This window comes from Miniopterus natalensis, chromosome 11, assembly GCF_054644295.1.
Source record: "Miniopterus natalensis isolate mMinNat1 chromosome 11, mMinNat1.hap1, whole genome shotgun sequence".
Classification (NCBI taxonomy): Eukaryota; Metazoa; Chordata; class Mammalia; order Chiroptera; family Miniopteridae; genus Miniopterus; species Miniopterus natalensis.
The window spans coordinates 22,129,566-22,156,994 of record NC_142091.1 but is presented as its reverse complement, the minus strand read 5'-3'; positions in this window follow the sequence as shown (position 1 = coordinate 22,156,994).

Genomic DNA, 27,429 nt, shown 5'->3' with positions numbered 1-27,429 from the left:
TAAGGCATTAAAAGGAAACAGCGCAGCCGCCTAAACCAGTGAAAGGATGTGAAGTGTACCGAAAGCTCTGACTCCAGTTAAGCTGAAAAGGTTCATGCCATGCAAAGGGGATGAGATGACTCCGGCATCATCCAGACGCGAGTAAGTCATTACCGTCATGGAAATTTATGTTTGCATTAAGATTAATTTTTAACAGGAATAATTTGGATTTATTATCACTACCATCTATTGAATGCTGGTTCATCACTAGAAGCTTTAATGTCCACTTTCTGTACATCACCTCGTGCCACCCCGCCTGTAGCCAGCCTTGTTCGGTAGATACTCCCTCAGCAGGTGATGAAAATGAGGCGACAAGGGGGTGGACCAGTGTGAGAAGCAAAAGCTAAGAGTGGGAGCTGTGATGACAATTCTGGCCCACAGGAGTAGTAAGGGGATGTTGGCCCCTTTGTTTTCCTTACTCAGTTTCTTCTTAAAAAATACTTGAAACTCTTTATTCTTCCTTTCCTTTAGCCTCCCACTTTGTTTCAAAATATTAACCCACCCTTGGCAATATTTTTCACGGTAATGATTTCTCGAATTTGTACCACTAAATCAACCCTCATTTCCTTTCTCCTTGACTATTGAAATCTTTCTAAATCATTCCTGGCATTTGGTTTTGTTTCCAGTTTATCCAACCCATTGTCTACATATATTAAGGCCTGATTTGGTGATTTCTCTACACACACACACACACACACACACACTCTCTCACACTCAAAAATGTATTCCTTTTGATGTAAGAGAAGAAGTCAGAAGAGACTATTGTGGAGGAGAAACAATATTATAAAATTTAAATATTAGATACATTTTGTGTGAGGAAAGGGGAGCCTGTTTCCTACCCCAAGATGCTGGAGGTGTAAATAAATTATTGACATAGACCAGGCCTAAACAATGGTGCTCACTGTCCTCTCCTATTCCTAGACTTAAAAGGAAAGAATTCCCAACATGCTTTCCGGATTTTAGTCTCCCCTATATTTTCTTTCTTATTTGTGTATTTATCACAGTAGAGCTATATTGAACCTCATTTCTAAATAGTAAACATTGACAGAGGTAAGGAGAGAAATAAACAGATCCATCTTCTCTCAGTAGTTGATAAAACACGCCGACAAAAGTCCAAGGAATATGCTATATTTGAACAAAACTAGCAATTCTAGCAAAAGTGAGGCACATAATAAACGAAATAAATAAATAAATTCACAATAGAAAATGCCAGAAATATGTATTATAGAGAAAAAGTAAAGAAAAGAAGGGATATGGGATTGAAAAAGAGCAATTTTTATAGCAATTGTCAGGAAAGACCATTGGGAGTGAGATTTAAGCAAAACTTTAATGAAGAGAGGTGGGTAGTAGCTATATGAGTATTTAAAGAAGACACATTATATTCAGAGGAAAGAGCAAGTACCAAGATCTAAGGAGAGAATATGTGTGGTGCTGCACTTCGGTCATAGCAAAGAGGAGGCCAGTGTTACTGGAGCAGGTGAGAGAGGGAAGGTAGGAGATACAGTCAGAGAGGTAGCAAGGGGCTGGCCCCGCAAGGTCACAGGCCACCTAAAGGACTTAGTCTTTTATTTTAAATGAGAGGAGAACCCTTGGGGAAGTTGTAAGCAAAGAAGGTATCTTTCATTCCTAGAAGGTCACTCTGGCTACAGTGATGAGAATATAGGAGAAGAGAAGAGACTAATTGGGAAGCTATCACAGTAATCAAGTAAGAAATTTGGGTGTCTTGGACCAGAGCACTACGGTGGAGAAGTTGGGAATTGATCAGATTGTACAAATACATTTGCTAATTGCTAAAATCAGGAAAATTGTAAAGGAATCAGGTTGGCAGCTGGGTCAGGGATTCAACTTTGAACATGCTAAATTTGATATGCCTGCTGTACATTCAAATGACAACTGCTTCTGTGGTACTGGATTCAGGGGAAATAATGAAGGAAGTAGGATACATGGGGTGTACATATGCACATATATGGCATTTAAAGCCATGAGGGGAAATGACATAATCCAGAGAATGAGTAATAGAGAGAGAAGAGAAAAGAATCAGAGGATTATGCAAGGGAGTGAACATAAACAAGGTCAGTGAAAACTAGATAAAAATGGAAGCCAGGGGATGGTTATGAAGTTAACAGATTGTAAGTCTTGGTAGGGTTAAAAACTTTTAATTGAACTATTAGAAACTGTGATGCAAATGGGAGGGTGTGTTAGTCCAGACAGACGTGCAAGACATTTATTATGGGAAATGTCTGTGATGGGAAATGAGAAGGGCATTGGGGGAGGCTGTGAGAGGGATCGGATCACAGTGCAGCTCTGACACATACAAAATAGCATTGTAGATCCCACTGCCATTCTAAGAATATTTAGCTAATCTGATGGGGAATCCTCATGCCAAAGTTACTCTTTAGAGGACTCTCATGACTGGGCCTGCCTTGGTATCCCTGCTGTGCTCAATCACTGGCTGGGAGCAGCCTGTGGCCTTAGCCAGACACAATGGTGGGTTTGAGATGGTAGCACTTGGGGCCTTAGATCAATTACACTTTACTACACTTGGATATCAGGGGGGTCCATTTGCATGTTCACACTGAGAGGTGAGAATTAAAAATGAGATTCTTAAAACTGAGGTTGTGTTGTAGTTAGTGGCAATGACAAGGTCAAAAATAGACACATGTGATAGCTGAGAAAGGGTGGGAGATAAGATCTTCCAATGTAAGCTCAGGAAACTGAGAGACCAAGTTATTGGAAGGATCGCCAATAAAAGTATTGGAATTATAAAAGTTCTAACAGAGATAGTAAGGGGAAACAACAGTGAAGCAAGCAGCCAAAATTTTCAAGAAAGAATGAAGAGAGACCCTGAGTATTATTTAGTTTATGTCAAAATATGTAACGTGATTGGATTGTCTGACTTCAAAGTTGGGCTATTTAGAGAAGATTAAAGGCTGAGTATTTGGAAGGCCAGTGAAGCACTTGCAGGTCCAGAGATGTAAAGGGATATGGGAGATTTGTACAGGTTGATCTCCGAAAGGTACAATAGTTTGAATTGCCTAGAAAACAGCTCCTGACGCAGAGAGTAATGCTAAACAAATGAGAGAAGACTAGAAGGTGTGTGATGTGACAGAAATAAAGAGAATGAAGGGTGCTCTAGGACAGGTTTTCTGGCAGAGACTCTGAGGCAGAAATCTGTATGCAATAGGCATATTGGGGAGGACTCTTGGGAAACTAATCTATAAAACGTGAGGAAAGCAGGGTTGGGCAGGAGGGATAGTTGAACTACTATGCACTTGCAACAGAGGCCACAATTGATCTTACAGGGAGTTCTGGAGCTGGGATATGCCTTCAAAAATCATCTGAAATTGATACACGGTGGAAAGGGCAGGTCTTTGCAGAGGAGAAAAGCTTAGCTTAGGGAACACAAATCATTTAAATAAGCAGTAGACATGTCTGCCCATTGCTCCAGAGGGAAATACAATCTCTATCTTACAAGGCCATTCACTTTACAAATATCATGGGTAAGCTGGAACAAAGGCTGTCAGTACCTGTTCTCATAAGTTGTAGAAAGGAGAGAAACCCATAGAGGATAGTTTCCCAGAAGTAAATAAAACCATGTGTAAGCTTTGGGTAGTGATGCTGGCTGAGGCCCTAGGGGGAGAAAATCCAAGCCCATACCTGGCATAAATGTAAACTACAGTTAAGATAAATCATGCCCTTTCCAGAGTATGAGTGTAATTTAACCAATCTGCCAAAAAGTGGTTCTTTATGTCTTATGTTCTTCTCTTAGAATTGCCTCTAGCAGGATCGACAGAGATTCTGCAGCATCCGTGTCAAGATCAACCTTGGGGGGTGGCAGCCCACGCTACCAGGCCTATGTATACCCTCCATTTTCTGCCACATTCATACCCTCTTAATAAGCTCATTTTTTCAGCCATAGGTGGTTGTGTCCTTGATTAATGACTCTTCAATCGTGAATGTTCTCTAATAGTTTTTCCATGCCTTCTAAAGATCTTCATACTTCAAACCCATTCCCACAGGTCCATCCACATTCCTCCTTCACAGATTTTGTCTCAGATATCTTCCAATATTTCTCCTTCTAGAATCTTAACCAAGCAATGAAGCTATTTCCCACTGCCCATGGGTCTACGTATATTCCTACCTTGGGACATTTTCTTTCCACATAGTGCAGGTAGACACATGCAGCTCCCAGAGTTCTACACATTGGGAAGATTTTGCCTAATCACTGGTTGTCAGGTTGACCTCTTTGTGGGACTGAGGCCCAGAAGTAGTACATTTTTATCTTGTATCCACATAATGAGGCACTCTTTCCTTGAATCAAGTGGGACCTTTTCTTCTCTGACAGCTGGTGTTAAGGAGACTTTCATGTGACTATTAAGTGTAAACTATGGGAAAGGTATTGCTGCATGAACAATGGATGACTTTGGGATCTGGCCAGCCTCCTCTGTTGTACCTCTCGGCTCTTATGCCTGATCATGGATATACCACACTCATAATGGACTGAATTTCAGTTGCCTGGAATTTTCATTTGTTGTGTCCGGGAGATACAACATAATGAGTAGCTCTGACTCTATGGTTACTTGATATCCCATGATCAAGTTCTCCATCTTAATCAGGGTCTAGTAGCATATCAAGGCTGAGTTTTGAACTATGATTAATTGTTTGCTTCTTTAGAACCCTAAGAGTATCCCTTTAACGCTCCTATGTTGTCTTGCCACAACCTGCATATTACATCTATATTCACCACACATCCCTTTAGAATCATAGAGTCTGCAAGGATATTGCCCAAGCTACAGGCTACTTGTACCACAAGCTGGCCTGCAATAGAATTATTTTATTCTCTGGGCCTTATACAAAACTCATAAATTTAAGTGCAACTTGATAAAGAGGTGAGTAGTATTCAACCAAGTGTGGAATATGCCATCTTCAGAACTCAAAGAGTTCAAGATGGCACTGTATTTTATCTTAGTTGTAGGGACTGAGAAATACAATAATTAGTTTATTATTATTGCTGTTGTTTATCTTTGGATACAATGTTCTTGCACTCCCCATGTCCCACATGACTAAAACCTAAAAATTTATTTTAAGTGGTAGACATCCCCCAAAACTTTATAGAGCTCTGTTCTTACCCTATCAAGTACTTGTATATTACAAAAGATACTAGGATACTTGCTATGTCTTGATTATACAGCAAAATGTCATCATCTAACAAATAATATCATCAATTTAGTCAACCAATGTGATGTGTGTAGAATGTCTAAGTAGTTGAATTCTTTAGGACTAGCATATCACAGAGTAGGAATATAAATGTGGACTGTGGACAATACTGAATGTACTAGGTTGAATAAAGTCCCCTAAAATTCATGTCTATCAGACCATCAGAATGCTACCTTACTTGGAAATGGAATATTTGTAGATATAATTAGTAAGTTAAAATGAGGTCATGACTAGATTAGAGTGGGCTCTAATCCAATGACTGCTATGCTTATAAAAACAGAAAACAGAGACACATGGGAACTGCATGTGAAGAGGAAGGCAGTATTGGCGAGACAGCAACTATAAGCCAAAGAAAACTAAGGACTGCAGTGACCACCAGGAGCTAGGAGACAGACGTGGAACAGATTCTCCCTGAGAGCCTTCAGAAACAACCAACCCTGCTGTCACCTTGATTTCAGGCTTCTGGCCTCCAGAACTGTGACAGAATAAGTTTCTGTTGTTTTAAGCCACCCAGATTGAGTTAATTTGCTAAATTGGCCCCAGAAAACTAATATATCATGCTGATACAAACTGCTGCTTCTGCTTCTTCTCAATCACTTGATTGTGATGAGAAAGGACACAGCAGCCCAATTAATGGATGTACAGAAACTACAGGAATCTGCGCTAATACTCTCTAGTGGAGCAGGTACTGCAATTGAGGCTACTGTTTGTTTGAGTTTGTGATAGTATGCTTTCATCTGCCAGGATATATATCTGATTTTTGTAGGTACCAGACTAGTGAATGAAGGGAATATAATGAGACCACAAGTTCAGCATTCTTTAGGTATAAAAATTGGCTCTAATCCCTACCATTCACTCCAGGATATTATATTGCTCTTGATTTACTGTCTTTGTGGGAAGGGTTTAGTCTCTAAAGCTAGCACTTGGCTTTTTATTTGGGATCTCTTACCTCACAGTTCAAGGAAGCAATGTGGGGATTCTGCAAATAAACAAGGCTACAAGCCACCAAATATTGTACATTTTGATAGCAGAGAAATCATCATCAAGTAGTTCTATAGTCCTATCAGGCTATTCGCCACTGTGAGCCATGCCTGGTCTAGGGCTTCATTTATTACATAGCCTCCTCCTATGCCTTTAGCAATGACCTATTCCAATATTAATGGGGAAGATGGCTATGATGACAATTCACTTCTCCAGCTAACAATGTCAACCAAGGTCCTGCATCTAACAGTTTTTACAATGTGTTGGGTAAACCTTTTTCCTGTATTTTATAGTTAGGCAGTTAATACCTTTAGGTTCCTTTGAGTAAGAACCAGATTAAGCATTATTATATACTTTTGCTAAAGTGTTGCACTCTTCCATGTGGAGATCCAGCCTCTCCTACATTTAAGAAGTTATAAGAGCTGGGGGCCTACAGTTCTTTTGGTGCGAAGACCCCATACAAACTTAGGGGATCTTTCACTTTTTATGAGGGTTATGTTGCAACTTGATTCTAGTTATTATTCTGATAGCCAAGAGGGAGGGGTATTATGCTGAGGAGAACATGTGTTTTCTTACAAAAAGGAGATTTCTGTATGGTCTTCAAGCAATGAAGTGTACTATTTAAACAGTGGGGAGTGAGTTCCTTCTGTAGGCCCAAATGGTTTTAAGTAACCTAGAAATGAAAGATTTTTAAGTGCATGGACCCTTAGGTGTCCATTTCAATTCTAACAGTCCAAACATTTCCTAATAAGGTTTCTGGTCTTGGAATAGCACATTTTCTGGAGTTGAGATTCAACCTGTGCTGGAGTTCCAATACCCAAAATAACGAACTTTTTCTGGCCTCTAGATGTAGGCAGTAAACCTCTTTTATGTGCTGCTAACCAGACTCTATGTCTCATTAATCATTCATAACCTTTTATTGCATGTCTTCAATGAATCAATAACACCCAGCAAGTGTTGTCAATTCCATATATTTTACTATTATTTCTTCTGTTGAATCTCCAAATGTTTGAAATTTTGTACCAGTCCACACATTTTCTTCTACGTGTATCTCATCTCAATTTACCACAGGAAGAATTCTTAATAATTGCCTCTCTGCAGCATGCCAAGGAAAACTACTCCTGAAATTTGACTAGTGATGGGATCCCTTATTAGCATATAAAGCTGGCGGTTGATCCAGCTTCAGAATTTCACTTGAGGATCAGCCTCCTAGTATAATGTTCAATACCGACAGGCTTTGTTCACATTCCCTGGGAAAGAGGGATTTGCTGGCCAGAATGCTGTTGACAACTGTGGTTGTAAGCACCATTTGTAAGGGGATAAAGAGAGCAGGCATGGGTATAGAGAGAAGTTAAATTGGAATTCATCGTAATTGAGGCATCAGCCAGTTCTATGGGGACTTTGGAACTGAGGCGGCCCTGCAGAGATACCCTGAAAAGATGTGAAGGGGCTGCGCCTCTGTAGCCCCTCATCAGCCAATCATTGGAGGTGAGCTGTCCCTAGGGTAATGGAAGGACATTAGGTTAGCAGCTAGCTCCCTTTGGCCCAATTGTTGGATAAGAAATCAGCAGGCAACACTTCAAGCAGCTTCAGAAATAAGTGACTAGGTCTTTAAATAGTGATCCAGCCAGTACTCTATAGTATTCACTAGATAATAATTGGTTTCGATGGTCTTCAAGTATATGAATGGCTATGAATATTAGGAGAGAAGACACATTTAACCTAGATATCCTGGAATTCTGGGACGCCCCCTGCACTCGTACCAATGAAAGTGCAGGTGTCAGGAATTAGCAATAATTACAAGAATCACTTTTCTTATAGGGAAATCCAAAGGCAAGGAAACAAATTAAGTTATTGCAGTAATCCAGGAAATCATGAAAGTATTTTATTGAAATGAGTCCATAAACTTGATGCTGTTTCTCTTGATTTAAAAAAATAAAAATAAAACATACTCCTATATCAAATATAAATTGTCCATGGAAATAAAGTTCATCAACTTCTCAGAGGTAACATTTTTTTCTTGATAACTAGATCCAGAATAATTCTATACATATAAGCATGAAAAATACAGAAATATATCATTTAATCTGCTGAAATTTCATCTATCTAAAGTAGGTTAGAATACATTCGTCAGCTAGCCAACGCTAAATATATATATTTGAATTTGAAATATAAGAATTTGTTTTGACTAGACCATCTTGTTTTCTTTGAGATGTGAGACAAAGTTATATGAGTCTTATATACTATTTTTCTTTATTCGTAAGTGATCAACATTGTGGATTCTAGTTGACTAAACCAGTATAATGTAATTTGAGTATTTATAGTATATTTTTTCTATTTGTAAGATTAAGTCTATGTTTAGTGCACCAAAATACCTGCTTCTTGTTTTGCCTTTAAGTTGTTAGAATGCAGAAGACAAAAGCTGCTTCAAAAGCAGAGTGATAGTCATATTTATTACTACTTTGCTAAAGTACTCTACCAATTGTGTTTTACTTTAGACTCTTTTATCATTTTTTTAAAATATATCTTTATTGATTTCAGAGAGAGGGAAGGAGAGAGAGAGAGAGAGATAGAAACATCAATGATGAGAGGGTCATTGATCAAGCCCACAACCGGGCATGTGCCCTGACCGGGAATCGAACCCCGATCTGGATCCTAGGTCGATGCTCAATTGCTGAGCCACGCCTGGCCAGGCAAGACTCTTATCATTCAAATAGACTTGGGAGTTACTATGGATTTGTTATGTCAGCATATTTGGACTGCTGTATTATATAGGTTATTATCTATGCTACTTCTTTAGGTATTTCCTTATTGGGGTCAAAAATGTTGGCATATATTCATTCCATTTGATGTTTCTCAGTGCTATGCATTGGATATGAGTTCTAGGTTAATTTAGTTTGAGGATTTATTTTATGATGTTTAGTTTCTATGAATTGTTTGCTGCTTTGAAATTTGATTAATTTGTACTTCTGATGATGGGCCAAATTAAACAAAATAAAATCCCATACTAATAAATATATAATGTAAATTTCTGGAAGACTAGCAATTACTCTGCCTTAAACTACCTTATTAATAGATGAAAATTAAAGCTAAGTAAAGTATTGATTTGAGAACAAGAACTGTAATTTATTATCCGTGAATTTTATAAAGAGGACCGTTTTCAAGGTTGTGTTTCTTTTTTTTTTCTGTAAACAACAAACCAAATAATTTCTGAGGATAATAGATTGCTTTAAATAATAAAGGGCAATGACAGAAGAAGATTTACCATGAAACTAATGAAGGTTAAGTCTGAAGGCCCCTACTTAGCAGGAATACCATACAAGGCCTGGAAGGGGTGTGAGCAAGAAGTTTTAAACATATTTTAATGAATTTTTGAAAAGTAAGATATTTTAATTTCTGAAGGTTTTTGTTCTGATTTCTTCTCCATCATACTTTTCCCATTGTTGACTAGTATAACCTACCAAGAGAATTTTAGGAATTGGCTAAGGGGAGGTAAGTTGAGGATCCTTTTATTTTAAGATTTATTGTGATAATTCATTTGGTACACTCTCACTTCGGATATAATTACAATATTGTTAGCTATCCTCATATACTTTTAATGACCTCCAGGAATACTCCTTCCATACTTTGTGTTAATTCACAAAGATGTGGGACCCTCAATGGCTGCTCATCTGTTGTCACTGAGGATGTCATGTTATACGGACCATCCCCATAATACCTGTGGGTCCAGTCCCCTAGGGAACCCCTCTGACCTTGCCAGCCATCACAGTAAATGCGGTAAAGCACTGCTGTCTGGCTTCTAGGCTTTGTATCAGAGTGGATAATTCTGTGTCAGTTCTCCCAGGTAAGGTGTAACCTTTCAGAATGTGGATTTAGACATACTCTGATTTTTCAAAAAATATTTTCCTTGAATTCCAGGTTTAAATATCAGTCTTCTTTCATGGTTTTGGGCTTCTTCAAAGGACTTCAGTGACATATATGTTGGGTCCTCTTGGACTGTATTCCATTATAACTGCTTTTACTCTGACCCTTTACTTTCTTCAGCACGTTCTTTTTCTTGGTAGCCTTCTGACCTTTCTTCAATACACTTTTTTAGATATTAATTACAAAATATTGTTCACCTGGAACTTTGTAATTTAATTCTTATTCTGAAATGTTTTTGTCATTTTCAAAAATATTTTTGTGACTTTGATAACCTCTCTTACTTCTAGTTTATTAGCCATATCTGTCCTTAGTTCTGATTTTCTGATTCCACTTTTAACATATAATTCCAAATTATACTAAAAAATGTTTAATTCTGTTTGGAGTGTGATGACATAGTTTCTTCTCCTACATTATTTTTGCTGGAGGAGTGGGGTCTGAAGCTAGTTTCAATTTTCACTTTCTTTTTTATTTTTATTTTAGGTTTGTGTAAAACTGGGTTCTTTTTAATTCCTGCGTTTCAGCATTGCATGAGCAGTGTTCTTATTTTAAAAGCATCATTTTGTGTTTCTGTAGTAGTTGATTTTCATGGGGATGGTAGTGATAGTGGAAGGTTTGGGCTCATATTACTGGACTAAAGGGGTCCGTTTGCCTGTGACCATCAAAACCCAATAAGGCATGAATAGGGGTTTGCAGCAAAGAAAGTAATAATTTATTAAGGAGACAGTACCATGCCTGGAGTCACAGGTAAGCTAATGCTTAAAGACCGGGCTCCCAAAGGCTTCTAGGGAAAAACATCATTAGCCACGGTGACGAGAGGAGTTAGGGCCATGGGCTCTGCTGACTGGCTGGTGCTAGGGTAGGGTGCAATTGATCGTTGCATCTGGTCATGATGTCAGCTATGCAGTTGTTCTTTCTAACTTTGCAATCATCTGTTTGGTGGGGTTATTCAGCTTTCTTGGGTCTGGCGCTAAAGCACAACTGAGGCCAAAATATTGTCTTTAGTTTGATTGAAAACTCTGTCTCTGTAATCAGGAGACCCAGGACCTTGTTCCTAAGACTACTGGATGCTCACCACAGCCTCACTGTCCTGAGGGCTTAGTAATTAAGCAAGAGTAAAAAAGGGGGGTCTGAGTCAGGGCACCGGGTGAGGCCAGTTTGAGTCAAAGGGGAAAAAAAAAATCAAAAGAAAAGGCCCAGATTAAAGAAGATAAGGTTTCTAAGTAGTTATATTAAGATTTGTTTTATTTGTGCAGGATCCTTAATTTTCTCACCTTATTTTATTTATTTATTTATTTTTCCTGCATTGCAAAATCTCCAAGGGGCACTTTCCTTCCTAATCTATCCCTTCATCCTCTGGAGGCAATACTTCCTGAGGCTGCCTCTTTCAGCAATTCCCTTTTCAGCAATTCCCTTTACTTAATGCTACAAACTGGCTAATGCCTCACTGGTCTTCTCTATTTTTAACACACCGTTGACTCTTTCTTTGACTGGTTTCGTTTGTGCTTCATCCAGGACCTGATCTCTCTTCTTTTCCATGGAGAATCTTAGGTTTCCTCTTCCCTACTTTCTGCACTAGCAGCAGCATTTCCAGTGGTAGCTCTGCTGTAATTTGTTATATCTTTCTTATAGGTAATTTGAGAACTATCATTATTTTCTTCCTCTTCCCCCCCTACCCCCCACCAAATACAAGCAAAAATTTATTTAGAAAGTCACAGAGTTAGAAGAAGTGAACTGTGGAGGAAGTGAGCCAGTTGAGCTGTGTGGGCTCAGGGAACAAGTGACAGAGGCAAAGGAAGCGCCCTTGGAACTTAGGAGAGAAAGAGAGGCAAGAAAAACACACCTGGGAGTAAGCCATGCTCCCCGGAGGGAGCAGCAGAGAACTATGGTACTTTCTATATCCTCATGGTGCTGAAGATTTTATTTGTGGTTTTAATATGCAGTTGTTATTTATCATATAGTGGTGTTTTTTTTTTAAGCTGAGAGATGCAGATGCAGCCAGTATTATTCTAGGGTTAACTTACTCCTTTGCATTTTAAAATGACAAAGATCCTAAAGTAACTTTCCTTAACAAATATATCTACATTCATACTTATACCTACACATTTATCTATAGCTAACCAATATGATTTTCTAGGAAATTTTATTTAAAATGAAGTTTTCTTAATTAAGAATTAATAAAGTTTACTTAAGGAAAATATTTCATACATATGCACTATACACATTGTGCGCGCGCGTGTGTGTGTGTGTGTGTGCGTGTGTGTGTGTACAAAAAGAAGGGGTTCTATGGAATATAACCTCCTAGGGTGAGCTGATCATAAATTCCCAACTGGGCAGGTCATGGTGGGGAGTCATGCCCCAGGCATAATTAGTAAAAGGCTCATCTTTACCTTAGGCAGATCCTGTCCATTGTTTCTGTGCACATAGGTTAACGCCTCTTTGAAATGCCTTTTTCAGACCCCTCCCTCTAAAGGGTGACCACCTTCAAGAGAGCACACAACCTCATAAACTATCTTGTAATCTGATATCACATAGTTTTCTCTTACCTCCAGCTAATCTTCCTTACTTCCTCACCTTAATTCAAGTGCATAAAAGAAACTGCAAAACTATCATTCTCTGTGAGCATTTGAGATTTCGCTCCCCAATAGGTCATCAGTGTGGCTCAAATAAACTCATAAAAATTCTCTACAGGTTTGGATGTTTCCTACTGCAACACATAGTATAGACACACATCTAATAATTGTTTTTCCGAAACATATAGGTGTACTGTTTTCATTATTTGTATTCTATGATATGAACAGAAGAGATATAGAAATATTATTTTACAAATTATGTACCTAGATCCAAAAGTAATTAAAACAGGTAAAAAACAACAACACACACACAAAAAACCCCAATAGGATTGTGTATAACTATCACCAAACATTTTAATTTTATACAACGAAACTGATAAAGCAAATGATAAAAAAAACACCATCTCCATCTGTTGTTTCATTGAATATGTTTGTGTGATATGTTTCCTCTGCTAGATGATTATTGCATAGAGTGAATTTATCTACAGAAATTCACATTTGAAACACAGAAGTCCAAGAGAGATATATTTTAGTTAGGTTTATGTAGATAATGTATGAACTTTTTATTACATGCCTACTTTTTCAACTGCCTTGGGCCCAGAAATACGATGATCTATAATTCTTAAAAGATTTTCTATGTTGCAATGTTTGCCATGCCTGCCCTTTAGGAAAATAGGAACCTTTCCCAGCATAAATCAGTTTTACTACAGATAATATGCTCATCCTAGTAATACTGTTCTTGAAGATGACTGCTCTACATTTAATATATTTCATTCATAATTTCACATTTATTTAAAAGCAGGTTCTTGAGATTCTCAGGCAAAATTGTGCTTGGAGGATCGTAAAATACTGTACTGATAAGAGTCCTGATTTTATTCCATTCTCTATGCTGCTGAAGTAAATGTATATATTACAAAATAAATACTTGCATTTAGTCTCTAATTAAAGTCATAGTAGCCATAAAAATGAGGTTGATCAATTTTCTTTAATATAAGTAATAAACAAGAAAACTATAAAGTTGTTATTTCTACACTCAGATTCATGAGCTGTCTTCAACCTCATGTAAACATCTACCTTTGAACCTTTATATCGTCGCCTCTGATTTGACCCTTAACCCTTAAAACTGTACATCTTTAAGGCTTTTGTTGACCGAGGAATAAAGATAATGTTGAGTAGCTTATGATTTTTAGTTCAACTAATAATTATGCATCACTTAACTTTGACGCGAGGGTTTTCCTTGCGAAACAGAATAACGTAGTCACATCACCAGTCACAAGGCAGTGAGACTGAAGGTAAAGAGCAAACATCAGGAGCTTCAACTATTTTGAATGCTCATTAATTATCCCTTCCCGAGGTTAGATCAGACATTTTCAAATTGTCTTAGTCCATTTAAGCTGCTGTAACAAAATTTCAGAGACTAGGGAGCTTATAAACAACAGAAAATTATTTCTCATAATTCCTGAGGCTGGAAGACCAAGACCAGGGCACCGACGTGGTTGCCTCTGGTGTAGGCCCTCATCCTGGCTCGGAGCCTTCACCTTCTCGCGGTGTCCTCAAGGTCCCTCAAAGGCCCCCCTTCCTAATAGCATCTTGAGGGTTAAGATTTCAACATATGGATTTCAGAAGAACACATTCAGACCATAGCACAGGCCAGGCATATCATTAACATGATCTGTTACAACCACCCAGCTTGGTTGGTAGGAAACAACTCTTTTCTTACATTTACGTATTTTCTCATCTCTGACATGTTTTTTATTAAAAAGGAGTAAAAAGTTTATTGTTAATCATGTAAAAATTATGTCAAATTAAAATAAACTGAATGTTTGCCTGGATTTATACAACTAAGTGACTGAATAAGTAAAGTATAAATTAATGAATAAATATTTTTGAGTCCTTGTTTAGTATCAGTCCAAAAATAAATGACCTAGGCCCAAGATCCACTGCAAACCAGCTCTCTTTCATTAGCAAATCCGTAATCTCTCCGTTTCATTATTTTTATTTATCAAAAGAAAATTGGCCGACTATGTTTTGCATTTTTCACTTGTAAATACATGGATAAAGAATTTGTTTTCTACTTGATGTTTTAAAAACAAATGATTCTTCTTAGTTTATAATGATATTTTGAAGGTAGAATAAAAAATAATAAAATATTTTTAAAATTTTAAAAACATGAGAGTAAAGGTTATTTTCTATGTTGTATTTTACTTTTATTTTGTGATCAAACATTCAGAGAACACAGAGTTCTGGTTTTATTAATTTATAGTAATTTTCCTCTAATACAATGAAATGAGATCCTTGTTTAATGGAGGGTGTGAAAAAAAATGAAGGATAAGTCATTATTCAATCTTATTATAGAAAATGTATTCATTTACTAGGAAATTGTTTGGAGTTATAAACAATAATTAATCTAATTCAATGCTTTTATATAAACATAGTGTACTTCAAAATTGTGTGCAAATACAGTATTTAAGTGAAAAAGAAATTAAAGCAAATGGAGCCTGACAAAAAAGGTAATTAAATTTGGATTAAAATATGTTCAAATGAAAATAAACTTTAAAATACTATATAATGCTGTCCTTCCTTCTCAACTCTAACTTTCAAAGCTCTGTACACTTATCAACCATCATCTAATTAGTTAGTTGATTTTTTTTTTTTTTTAACATAACTCACACACCCATGGACTCATACTAATAAAAAGTATGTGAATAGCAACCTAGACAATTACAGAAAGTGTCTGGATAGTTTTCCATAGTGTTAAGTCAAACTTGCAACCAAATATTTCCTTACATGCTTATTCTTTGCCATCTTCTCATAGAATCTAAACTCCTTGAAAATACATTGCTTTGTTTACAATTATATTGCTAACAATTGGAATAAAATATAAGTAATAAATATACATTTTCCCAACCTTACCAATCTACATCTCATACTAAACACTTTAACATTTAGAGTAACTCAGCAACTTATCTCACCATCTTACATTCCATTTGATATAAAAGAAAATATGATCAAACATAGTAAGATATTTAGCTTCCAACATTACATAGCTAATGGAACACCCAAGATTTGAATTCTACCTCAAGACACATTTTCCCCACGGGATAAATTACCTCTTTTCCTGAGTAAGGTAGTCAACAGGGTAAATTCACACACACACACACACACACACACACACACACTGGTACACAGTGAGGTCAAAACCAGCTTTATTATATAGAATTTTCATAGAAGATGTTATTTTTAATTCCTCAAAAATAGTATGTTGATAATAATGAAATGTAACTCGAATAACTGATTCTAGAGAGGTATACACTTTTGACGTACAAGTCATTGGCTTCAGGTCCTCTAAGGAAGAACTTACAATTCATAGGAAAGTGCATGAAAGCCATGCTCATTAGAGAAGTTTCCTGAAATAACCATTCTCTCAGGATTCTGACATTTGAAAAAAAAATCGGCATTCTGTTTCTGCTAAAATCTCTAGTGAAAATATAAAATGGAGAACTTTTGTCTAATGACTAAAGAAGTTACATATCTTTTTAATTAAGAAATACTAATGAGACTTCCAGAATAGCAAAAGTGGTCCAAAACACCATGCCTCTAACAAAGAAGTTAGATCACTAACAAAAAATTCAACATTAACTTTTGTATTGAGTGTAACCACACAAAAGTCTTTTTTTTTTTTTTTTTTAACATGACTCTTCTCTTTTCTGTCTGCCCACTCCCTTAATCATTAAACCCTTAAGACATAAGAATCTGATGGGCATCAAAGTGTCTTAAGAACAAACCTTGAGCCCGGCCGGGCGTGGCTCAGCGGTTGAGCGTCAACCTGGGATCCAGGCGATCGGGGTTCGATTCCCGGTCAGGGCACATGCCCGGGTTGCGGGCTTGATCACTGACTCTCTCATCATTGATGTTTCTGTCTCTCTCTCCCTCTCCTTTCCTCTTTCTGAAATCAATAAAGATATATATATATTTTTAAAAAAAGAACAAACCTTGGGTCAGTTGACCACAGAAACAGAGTTTTGTTACTAAAAAGGGGACCTGGCCCTGCAGGAAAGACTTTACAATATGAGTCCAGGTGATTTTTAGAGGATGTTTATTAAAGCTGGGGACAGTGAAACAAGGAGGGCCTAGGATAGAAGCAGCAGCAGGAGAGGGACTCGCTGGGGAAATGAGCCTAGGCTGGGCTGCTTTGGCTCATTAAGAAGTCAGAGAAAAGGGGGCCTTGGGGTCAGGGTCAAGGGCTCAGCTGGGGACAAGCTGACGCTGCCCATTGCTCCCTGGTTGCAAGCCGCATTGGGTTCCCTTAGAGTTTAGGAGATGCATGCATGTGGGGGAAGAACAGGGAGAAGGGAAAGACTTAGGCATGCTCCTGGAAGGGAGAGCATGTGCTGGGACCTTTGTTTTGAGGTTTTTTTTAAAGGCAGGGTGTTTAGGGAAGGTCTTAGGGGAGAATCGCAACAGAATATTCAGATTTATACTGATGTGCCAAAATAAGATGTATTCCCTTACCTTCATCTATCCTTGGGTATGGTTGGCAAATAGAATTAATTGGATTTCTGCTATCTGTCTCCCTGAATAGGGTGATTTAAGCTATTTACCCTCTGGTTGGGGAGATGTGTCAACCATTTACTTTTAAGAGTCCTTGGTTACAGAAGATAGAATTTTGCGATTTACTAGATGGTTGTAAACTACTTGGCCACTTAACTGTCTCAGTTTCCCTACTCCACTTGCCCTGACTTACTGGCCTGTCTCAGTTTCAGTGAAACTAGAGATGGCATCTTGACTTTGGTTGTGTTTTAGCCCCAGGCCCATAAAAACTGAAAGACCCTACCAACCGCACACTCAGGAAATAGACAGAATAAAGCTATTCTGACGTAGGGTTTGATACAATGATCAACTACTCCCTAACCAGACCCCATGATTAATCATTTTCCCCATATATAATCTGTCCCCATGTGGGCCATCAGGGAGTCAAGTTTTAGACACTAACTTACCTGTGTCTCTAGGCTTAACATCATTTTCTTAACTTATAAACATCTACTTCCTTTACTGCAAACTTTTATTTGAGTTTTACTGTGTTTTGATGCATGCAGGCAAATGGACCCCTTTAGTTCAGCTGTGACTTCCAGTCTTAGTAGGGTTGCCTTATGTAATATGTGTCCTGTGGGACCTAGTGGCGCAGTCTCCTTGATTACCTGAGCTGGGTGCTCCAGGAACGCCCCTGTGCGGGTTATGTGGGGACTCCTCTTATAATTGATTGTTGATTGTTACTGGCCCATTCCTGTGTGGGATTGGCCCTCTGGCTGGCTGACTGTGAGGATGAACCCCAACCACAGTGCACAGTGTATGAGCTGTGGCGCAGGTGCTGACCACATGAAGTAGAGTTCACCTCAGCAGAGTCTGGCGCCTGCTGAGGTCTCCCTTTGGATAGTCTACTTGTGAAGCTAATGGATTCTGCTCTGATGTTGTCTGAAGCTGGCACTGGGTGTATTGGCTCTGGGGCCACTTGGCAGGGCCTCTGATGCAGGCAGTCACACTCTCTGTGGCTGGCCCTGGGAAACCTGTTTGGAACTACAAAGCAATTGGCAGTTTGTGGATGCCTTTGCTGTGCCTGGGTGTGTGTGATAAGAACCAAACTGTGCATCAAGGCTGGCTCTTACCAGCACCAGGCCTGGGGGCAGGTCAGCGAAAGTCCAAAGGTATTCCAAGATCCACCTTTGTCTGCCTCCACCTGTTGGTTGCCTGTTAGGCTCAGTCACTGAAAGAGCCTCTGGAGATACTTGGGTAACAAGAGGTAGATTATCAGTGAGTCACCAGGTAGGGGTGAGTGGTGTTCAACAGATTGATATGGGTTCAAACTCTGTGTCAGTACAGGTTCTGAGGCCACTCAGCAAATGTCCTAGAATATACCAAGTCTAATTGCCACCTGCAAGATGCTTGCACACCTTGTGGTGGGACAGAGTCTCAGGGAGTTTTCAGGGTGAGGCCAGTAGAGTTTATCAGGCTCAAACAGACCAAGATTTGGCCATGTGAAGGGAAGACTCTGCACAGGTTGGGTATGCAAGGGAAAAATGGCCTTTGTCCTAGAGCTACACAATTCAGTTTGTCCCAGATTCTGTCAGGAGCCTGATCTCAGCAGGGCTGGGCTGCTGGGAATCAGGAGGATGGGGCTAGAGGGAGGTGCCAGTCAGGCTTAGGGGAAGGAAGGGTAAGTGGCTCTCATCCAAAAGCCACACAACTCTGTCTCAGTTTCTACCCAGATTGGCATGGTGGAGCCACCAGGAGTCAGGAGGGTAGGGCCATCAGGAGCCTGTAGATTGAGGCTAATGGATCTCCCATAAGGAAGAGGCACCAGTCAGGTTCATGGGAGAGTGGAGGGGATGTTCCCCACCACAAAGCCACACAACTCAGTCACTGACATCCCCTGAGTCTGGCCAGACCTCTACACCTGTGCCAGACAGCCGACTCCTCAGCAGGGTGCAAGCTCTGTAGGGTGGGGTTGCAGGGAGTCCAGAGGGTGGGGCTATTACATTCCCCAAAGCTGAAGCCATATGGAGTGTAGTGCTCCAACCATGAAAGATGGCATCTGGGGTGTGGGAGAGTGACTCAGCACAGGTGGTGGCTGCCCTTTCAGCTCTCTCCTCTGCCTCAGTCTCTCCTCACAGGACTCTAATCCATTCCACCCTCCCTTTGTCAAAACCCAGGGTGAGTGGCTGTGAAGGGGATTTTGGGTGTTGGCCCTTTAAGAGGGGCACCTGTGTCTCTAGCAGACTCCTGTCTCTCTGTGGTGGACAGAATAACCCCTGATTTTCACAAGCCCATGTTATGCGAGCATCTCTTCCTGGCTGTGGTGCTCTGGGGTGGGGACCTCGGCTTTGGATTGAAACCCCACACTTCTCAACAGGAAGCTCTGCAGTGGAGATATTGCTCCAGAGTCTCAGATGCCCCTATATCATATCCCTTTCCATATCTCTACCCTTCCTACCAGTCTCAACAAGGCTTCTTCTGTAAATCTTTGGTTATAAGACTTTTCTTTAGCTAGCCTTCAGTTGGTTATTCAGGTTGACTGTTCTATATTTTAGTTGTAATTCCAGTTTGGTCCTGGGAGGACATCAGTGTAATAGCCATCTACTCCATTGCCATCTTGGGTCTCCAATTGGCTTCCTTTTATAATCATTCTTAAAGGGTGAATTTCTTCACTAGTTGTTTCATTTTAATTTTATGACATAGTTTGAAATGTTGGAATTTGGTACTATTTTCATGTATTTTCCTTTTTATGAGGTTTGCATATCTTATAAATATCCCGATGACATTCTTTTGAATTCTATGCACATCTCATGACATTTATTGGCTTTATAATAATAGTATTAAATTCATGTGCCTATATGTACACACACACATTTGTATGTTTTTATCAGAGTGTCTAAGAAGGCAACTTCTAAAATTAGAGACGTAGGTTGGAATCTTAGCACAGCTCTCAAATTGCATTGGAATAATGTTAAACAAAAGACTTGGAAGTTAAATAAGATAATATATAACTGTGCTTAGTTAATCAAGTTTTGGACATATTAATAGTAATAAGTTCTACAAATAAAATTCCTTTATTTTTTAAAGGAAAAAAAATATATGTGTGTTTATATGTATTCTTTACTATTTTACTCTTTTGCTGTATTTTCTTTTAGGTTGTGAAAGGAAAATAAAACCAATCTTTTTTCTCCCCAATTATACATAAGGTCAGAATTCATAGCCTCAGAAATGAATCTGCTACAACTTGAAGAAATGATGTAGTAGAAGTTTGCCTTCTAGTTATAGGCTTTGTGTAGTCTCAATATTTTAATTCAAATGTGTATTGGTCTCTTAACCCAACACCTTGCTTTAAATTTATTTTTCTCATGTTTCTCACAAATTAGAGAAACACTTAGCTAATGTCTTGCTGATATGATTGCACATAAACTTTTAAAATATATTCAAATGATTTTTATAATAAGAGCCAAAAATTAGGCTATACAATGTAGTACTAATCTACTGTTACATTTATGAGCAGTACAAAAATTAACTTCCTAATCTAAAGAATCATTAGAGCCACTCTTATGTCAACACTAATCATTGTCAGTGGTTTTGTTGTTTTTAATAATAGGTTCTTACTAACAGCACCAAAGAATTCTATAGTGTGTCTGGAAATCTAAAGGTATCCATTTCAATAAATTATTACCTATATTATTTGACAATAGTTATAAGAATAACATCTATACTGTTTGTGGCAGAAAATTCTTCTATTGAATGTTTATAAAATTTTAACAACTGTTCTATGACCCAGTAACAATGTTTTCAACACTTGGCATTTTTCAACCTTCTTTTAAAACAATAATACTTGGAAGTTTCTTTGGATAAATATAATTTTGAATCACTAGCTATCGCAAGGATGTGGTTTAGTTTGTATTTATGCTAGTCTCCCCTCCCCAGAACTGGACACTAAAGGTTTAATCTAATAAACTTATTTCTTAATCCTAATCAAATGGTATGTTTGAAAATGAGCACAGCACCTAGTTCTGGCCAAGAAAAAATGACACTTTCTATGCATTCTGGCAAGGAAAGTTTCCTTGCCTTTTTCTAAGTTAGCACACATACAGGCTCCCATTTATTTTGAAACTTGATTATTGAAGGTATAAAGTCTAAAAGTGAAATCGGGACTATTACTAGCTCTACTTTGTGAGAAGTCGCTGAGGCACAGAGAGATTATTTATTTTATTCAGGATCACACAGCTAGGAAACGTCAGACTTGGAAATAGGAAGGCCAGAGCCTATGTACTAACTGCCACACTATGACATTTATTAGTCCCTCTTTAGCCTGGAAATGTACTAAACATTTTACAGACATTGTCGCATTTAGTCTGCACTCACTGCAGTCTTCTAAGGAGGAAATTTAGCACCCTAAATGGACAAATGAGGCTCAATAAGCGTAAGGCAATACTGACTGCAATGTCTGGGCATTTAACCACATGTGGGGGGCATCAAGCTCAACCGCCTGTTGTAACAGTGCTCTGTACGGGCTCGTACACCTCAGTGTGCGTATCAGAGATGGCTGCTGCGTGCACACGGATCTCTTGCGACTTCTTCCAGTCCCTGAATTAGGAGTTGCTCCTCTAACATGAGTTACTGCTGCCCTGCAAATCTTTTCAAAAATTCACGTCTGCTTCAGAATGTGGTCCATTTACACATTCTCTGGGACATCGGTTATATATGTACCCACGTGGGTCCCATGAAGTACATGTATATGCACATATATGCACATGCAATTACACACACAGGGCAAACATACACATCTGAAATTGCACCTATTTTGCAACCACAAAGGAGGAGCTGGTGAATGGATGTTGCATACTTTTCTGCTGACCAGAGAAGGGGGAAACCCGGACCAAGAGTATGCTTGTCCTTGATGAAAATATTTGAGATGGTGAACCAAACCTTACTTGAGTTACCTTTACCTCAACTTTTCAGTCATGTCACAAAACTTCCTTTTATACCTAACAGAAAATGAGATGAGTTTTGTGTCAAAGTAAAAAGCTCCCTTAAAGACACATTGATGCTTGGAACTTCTTGCTTTTCAGAAGGACTAATGATAACAGTAGTGTTATTTTTTATAAACATGTAATGCAAGATATGAAATCATTGATAGCAATACAAATTTTTCATCTTTTTAAACTCTGAAACCATAATTATCTCTATTCATAAGATTTTCAATGTTATATTCATAAACTAAGAGAGTACATAATAACTAGATGCTAAATTCTTGGGGGACCACCCCATACGGTCACCCATATTGATTTTTACCTTCAGAAAAATCTTTAAAATTGTCCAAATCAACACCCCTGCCCATACTTTTGTTTAGGCCTTCACTATATTCTGCTTTGAAAATTACAATAGTTTTCTAACTATTATTACCAATAGTGTTCTAACTATCTCTAACTATTATAGTTTCTAACTAAGTTTCTAAATTTAAATAGTTTCTAACATTTAACTTTACTAACTCTGAGAGAGAGTGAGAAAGATAGATACAGATACAGATTACCTATTAGCTCCTTTCCTCTGGAGATCCCAGGCTAATACATTGGCTATGATAGCCAAAAGCCCAGATATGAACAGATAAATTTCTGATGGGCGAATGTAGGACATGAGCCAACGTATTGCTGCTTATGACTTAGAAGACACCTAGTCAAAACAGAGTCTACCATCTGCATTGGTTCCAACCTGACAGGGTTCCTATCTGCTCTGGGAAATGTGTGCCAGGTACTTAAATACCAGCCTGCAGGAGTAAGTAGGTCTACATGGCTGCAACAACTTGGCATGCACCATGGCTTCAGGTGGGGGAGCTTTGCAAGGATCCCTAAGCTCCAGATGTAATGTAATGAGTATGTTTGGGCCTCACATGGGGCCTGAGCAGGGTTCCAAGAGTGGCAGTATTGTCAGTGTTAGCGACCTGGATACAAATCTGTGACCCAGTAGGAGCTGCTTTCACTGTGCATGGCCTTGTTTAAATCTCTCCTAGACGATGAACTTGGTATTACAGATGTAAAAACTCTGAATTAAAAACTAAAGTTAGGACATAGAGAAAGGAATGTCTGGGTTTTGTAATAGTTAAACTCCAAAGAATATCCTTTTTCTGTTTTGTCTACAATCTTCAGATTGAATCAAGGCCCCAGATGAACTGATAGTATATAAAAAATGTACTTTTTAAATAAAATGGAAAAATAATATTAAAGTAGTGTGGACACATGTGACTATTGAGCAATTGAAAGGTGGCTAGTAAGAATGAAAAGCCAATTTTAAAATTTTATTTATTTTAAAATGCACTCATTTATATTTTATGTATTAAATTAAATTGTCAATAGTCATGTGGCTAGAATATTAATATATATATATATATATATATATATATATATATATATATATATATATATATATATATATTTTAAATCCTCACCCAAGAACATGTTTAGAGAGAGGAAGGGAGAGACAGAGTGAGAGAGAGAGGCATTACTGTGAGAGAGAAACATCAATTGGTTGCCTTCTGTATGTGTCCTGACCAGGGATCGAATCTGCAGCCCAGGTATGTGCCCTGACTGGGAATCGACCGGCAACCTTTTGGTGCACAGGACAACACTCAGCCAACTGAGTCACTCCATCTGGGGTAGAATATTTCTAAATACATAAATTCTCTCTAAATTCTGCATTAGCTGTATCTCACCATTTCACAAGTAGTATTTTCATTTTTATTTTTGCTTCAGGTTCAAGAGTTTAGTGATCTTTCTTAAGTATTATGTAAAAATCAATAGATAATTTGGTAATGTATTATGGCATATTTGAATTAGAATATTTTGTCTTCATAATGTTATTTTATAGCACTGTTTTCAGATCATTAAATTTATCACAGGTCATAAGTTTAACTTTTATTCTGAAAAAGATGAAGAGTTATCAAATAGTGGATAAGAAGGTAGTGACATGACCAGACATGTTTTCTTAGAAAAGTCAGTTTGGGGACTGTATTATTGGTCTAGTATAAGAATAAAGTCAGGGAGACTAGTTAGAAAATTACTCTAGATTTTATTCACTCAAAAAGAAGAGATTTATCCTCTTATATCTGCTACAGATTTTGCATCATCAGCCTGTGCTAGTCCCGTCTCTCTTTCGGCCTTAATTTCTCTTTAGTATTTTCTTTCCTATGCCTTTTACACCTTATAATTTCTTGAATCATGGGTATGAAAATCCATCCTATTTTGGACACTGCTTTACAATACACACCTTTGGAGGTATTAGCTTCACCTGGACATTTAAGACACCCCTGGAGGCCAAATCAGGCAGCACGGATACAAGTCAGAAACATGGGACATCAGTGAGGCAGTGTCAGGTGCATCTTCTAAGTGGGTGTCTCCATTTCAGTCAACAAAGCAGATCAGGGACTAATTTTTTGCTCCCATGTAACTCTGGAATTACATCGTAAGAGTGGATATGAAAGCCACCCTCCTTACAGGCCAAATGTTTGAAAATTAAAACCAACACTTTGTAACCGCTGATGGACATAACTTCTAAGGGTCACCTCCAGTTACAAGAACCAGCACACTCAAGGGCAGCCCAGAGCTTTGGCTTGCTAGTGTACAGGATGCTACAGCCAAGGATATAGGAATGAAAATGTACACAAGAGTTTTAGAAATTGGTAAGGAGAAAATAATATTGTCATTATTTATAGAAGTTATAATTTCATGAAAAATCAGCAGTCTAATATAATTAACTGGAGTAGATCCATGGGTGTTGAGGGCAACTTAAAACAATCGATAGCATTTATCTCCACCAGAAATAATTAATTATAAGTATAATTATAAATAATGTATCTTCCTTATTAGTGAAAGTGTAAGTAAGAATTAACATGCCAAGACCTCTATGAAGAAAATATTAAAAAATCTAGTATAAAATGTTAAAAATATGAAGAGACCACTACATGTTCTTGGTTGGGACAAATAATAAAAATATGTTAATTCTCTCCAAGTAAGCATACAAAGGCTATACAATTCAAAGTAGATTTTATGAACAATGTAATAATTTTGTCTAAAATTTCTATTTAAAAATAAATGTCTAAAATAGTTGTCAACTCTGAAGAACAAGAGCAAAGAAGACGGCTTGGTCTTTCTCCTTCACCTGTCTTGGTAACATATTGGGTGTCTGTCTAAATGTATTCTGCTGCTGCTCTGATGTTTCAGATTATTGATTGAATTCTTTTTGAAGGATACTTTTGTGTTCCTATTTCTTTTTATTATAAGCAACCCTGGAATGGCTATCTCTTTAAATATTTAGTGATTTTATAGACTATGTACTGATTCAGAAAACCTCTCTTCAGCAGCAACTGACCTACTCATTACTAGCTATCAAGAGTATATGTCCTCATGATTCTGTGTTCAACCCTGCCTTCAGAACAAATTCAAAAGGAACATTCATTGCCAGACTGTGTATCCATTTTTGTTGTTATCAACAAAGGACTGGCAACTTCTCAGAAGAACTGTCTGGTCTGGGGTCTGCACTACAATCATTTTTTCTTAATATCTTTTCTCCCTTCAGTTTGACTTTCACCGCAGTAGCTGTTCCTGGCCCTGTTTAGAGTCACAGAGGCTCCTATTTTTGTGGAAAATGGCAATTGCTTTTCTGGTTCCATTTCTCTTTGTTGTTGTGATGTGAGTTCTGAGCAGGAATAAAATCAATTTTATCTCTGACATATTAAATCTAGAAGCTTTCCAGCTTCAAGAAACTCTTTGTAAACATAGTCAAATACAAAGCCTCAATAACCGCATACACTCAGATAATTAACCACTTTAATCGGAACTCTCTTCTCGCTACGTATTTCCATCTAACCCAAAAATAGACTAAAGCTCTATTCCACAATGGAAGAATGGTCAGTTCTTAATTTAACAATGAATAATAAGTTTGAGAAAGATTGGACAAGTCATTTCTGTTCCTTCATTTTTCCCGTCTCAAGACTAGTAAAACTGCAGAATTTTGCACTGGACAAAACCTTGGAGAACTTCAGTTTTTCTCCCTTCTCCTTTTATCTCCTCTCTTCTCCCCCTTGAATGTCTTTAGAGCATCTTTATTTTTGCATGAGTGCAATGCTGTATTGCCTAAACACAAAAAGAAACTGTCCAATATTTTGACAGGGAAGACAATAAATTTCTTAATTATTACTATTATAGTTTTTTTATTCATGTTAGTACACATAGGGGTCATCAAAGGAGTTACTTCTTAAACGTGTCAGAATACAACTACTAGTAATGAAAACAGCACATGCATATTTCTTTTTTTTATTATGTTTTTTATTGATTTCAGAGAGAGGAAGGGAGAGGGAGAGAGATAGAGAAACATCAATGATGAGAGAAAATCATTGATTGGCTGCCTCCTGCACGCCCCCTACTGGGAATCGAGCCTGCAACCTGGGCATGTGCCCTGACTAGGCATGAACTGTGACCTCTAGGTTCATGGGTTGATGCTCAACCACTGAGACACACTGGCCCGGCCATATTTCTTATTAGTCATGTACTAATCCCAATTTTGACTACTTTATGTGATTAACATTCAGTTTCTGCAGTCACCTTATAAACTATGATATTATCACCATGATACAGATTAGAAAAATGGTGCACAGCGAGTAACTTACCCTAAGTCAATTAGTTAATAACTGGCAGAGCTGGAATCAAACCAGGCAATGCTTTCACACACTGCTCTCTTCTCTCTAAGCACCATGCTAAATGCTTTAAAGGAAACACCAACTCTCATCAGTCATACCAGAACTGCATTTTACAGACAAGGCAACTAAACTTCAAAGAATTTAAGTAACTTATTTACAGTTCCACAATTTGAGAGTAAAACTTTTATATTCCAACCAAATCTCATGTTCTGTTGTTTTATTGGCTATAGACAGATGTCTCTACCTACTTTGCATATTTGAATATTTGGGTGCAGCTCGCCCTAATCTAGAGGGTAATTTATATTTTTGAATTGGCTGGCACAGGTTTTTATTTTGATAGGGAACAGAGAATGGCCTATATCATCCCAATTCAGATATGTCTATTTCATACTAAAGATGAAATAAACATTTGTTAGAAATCTCAACATTTGTATACACCACATTGCCACATATATTTTTTAACATCTG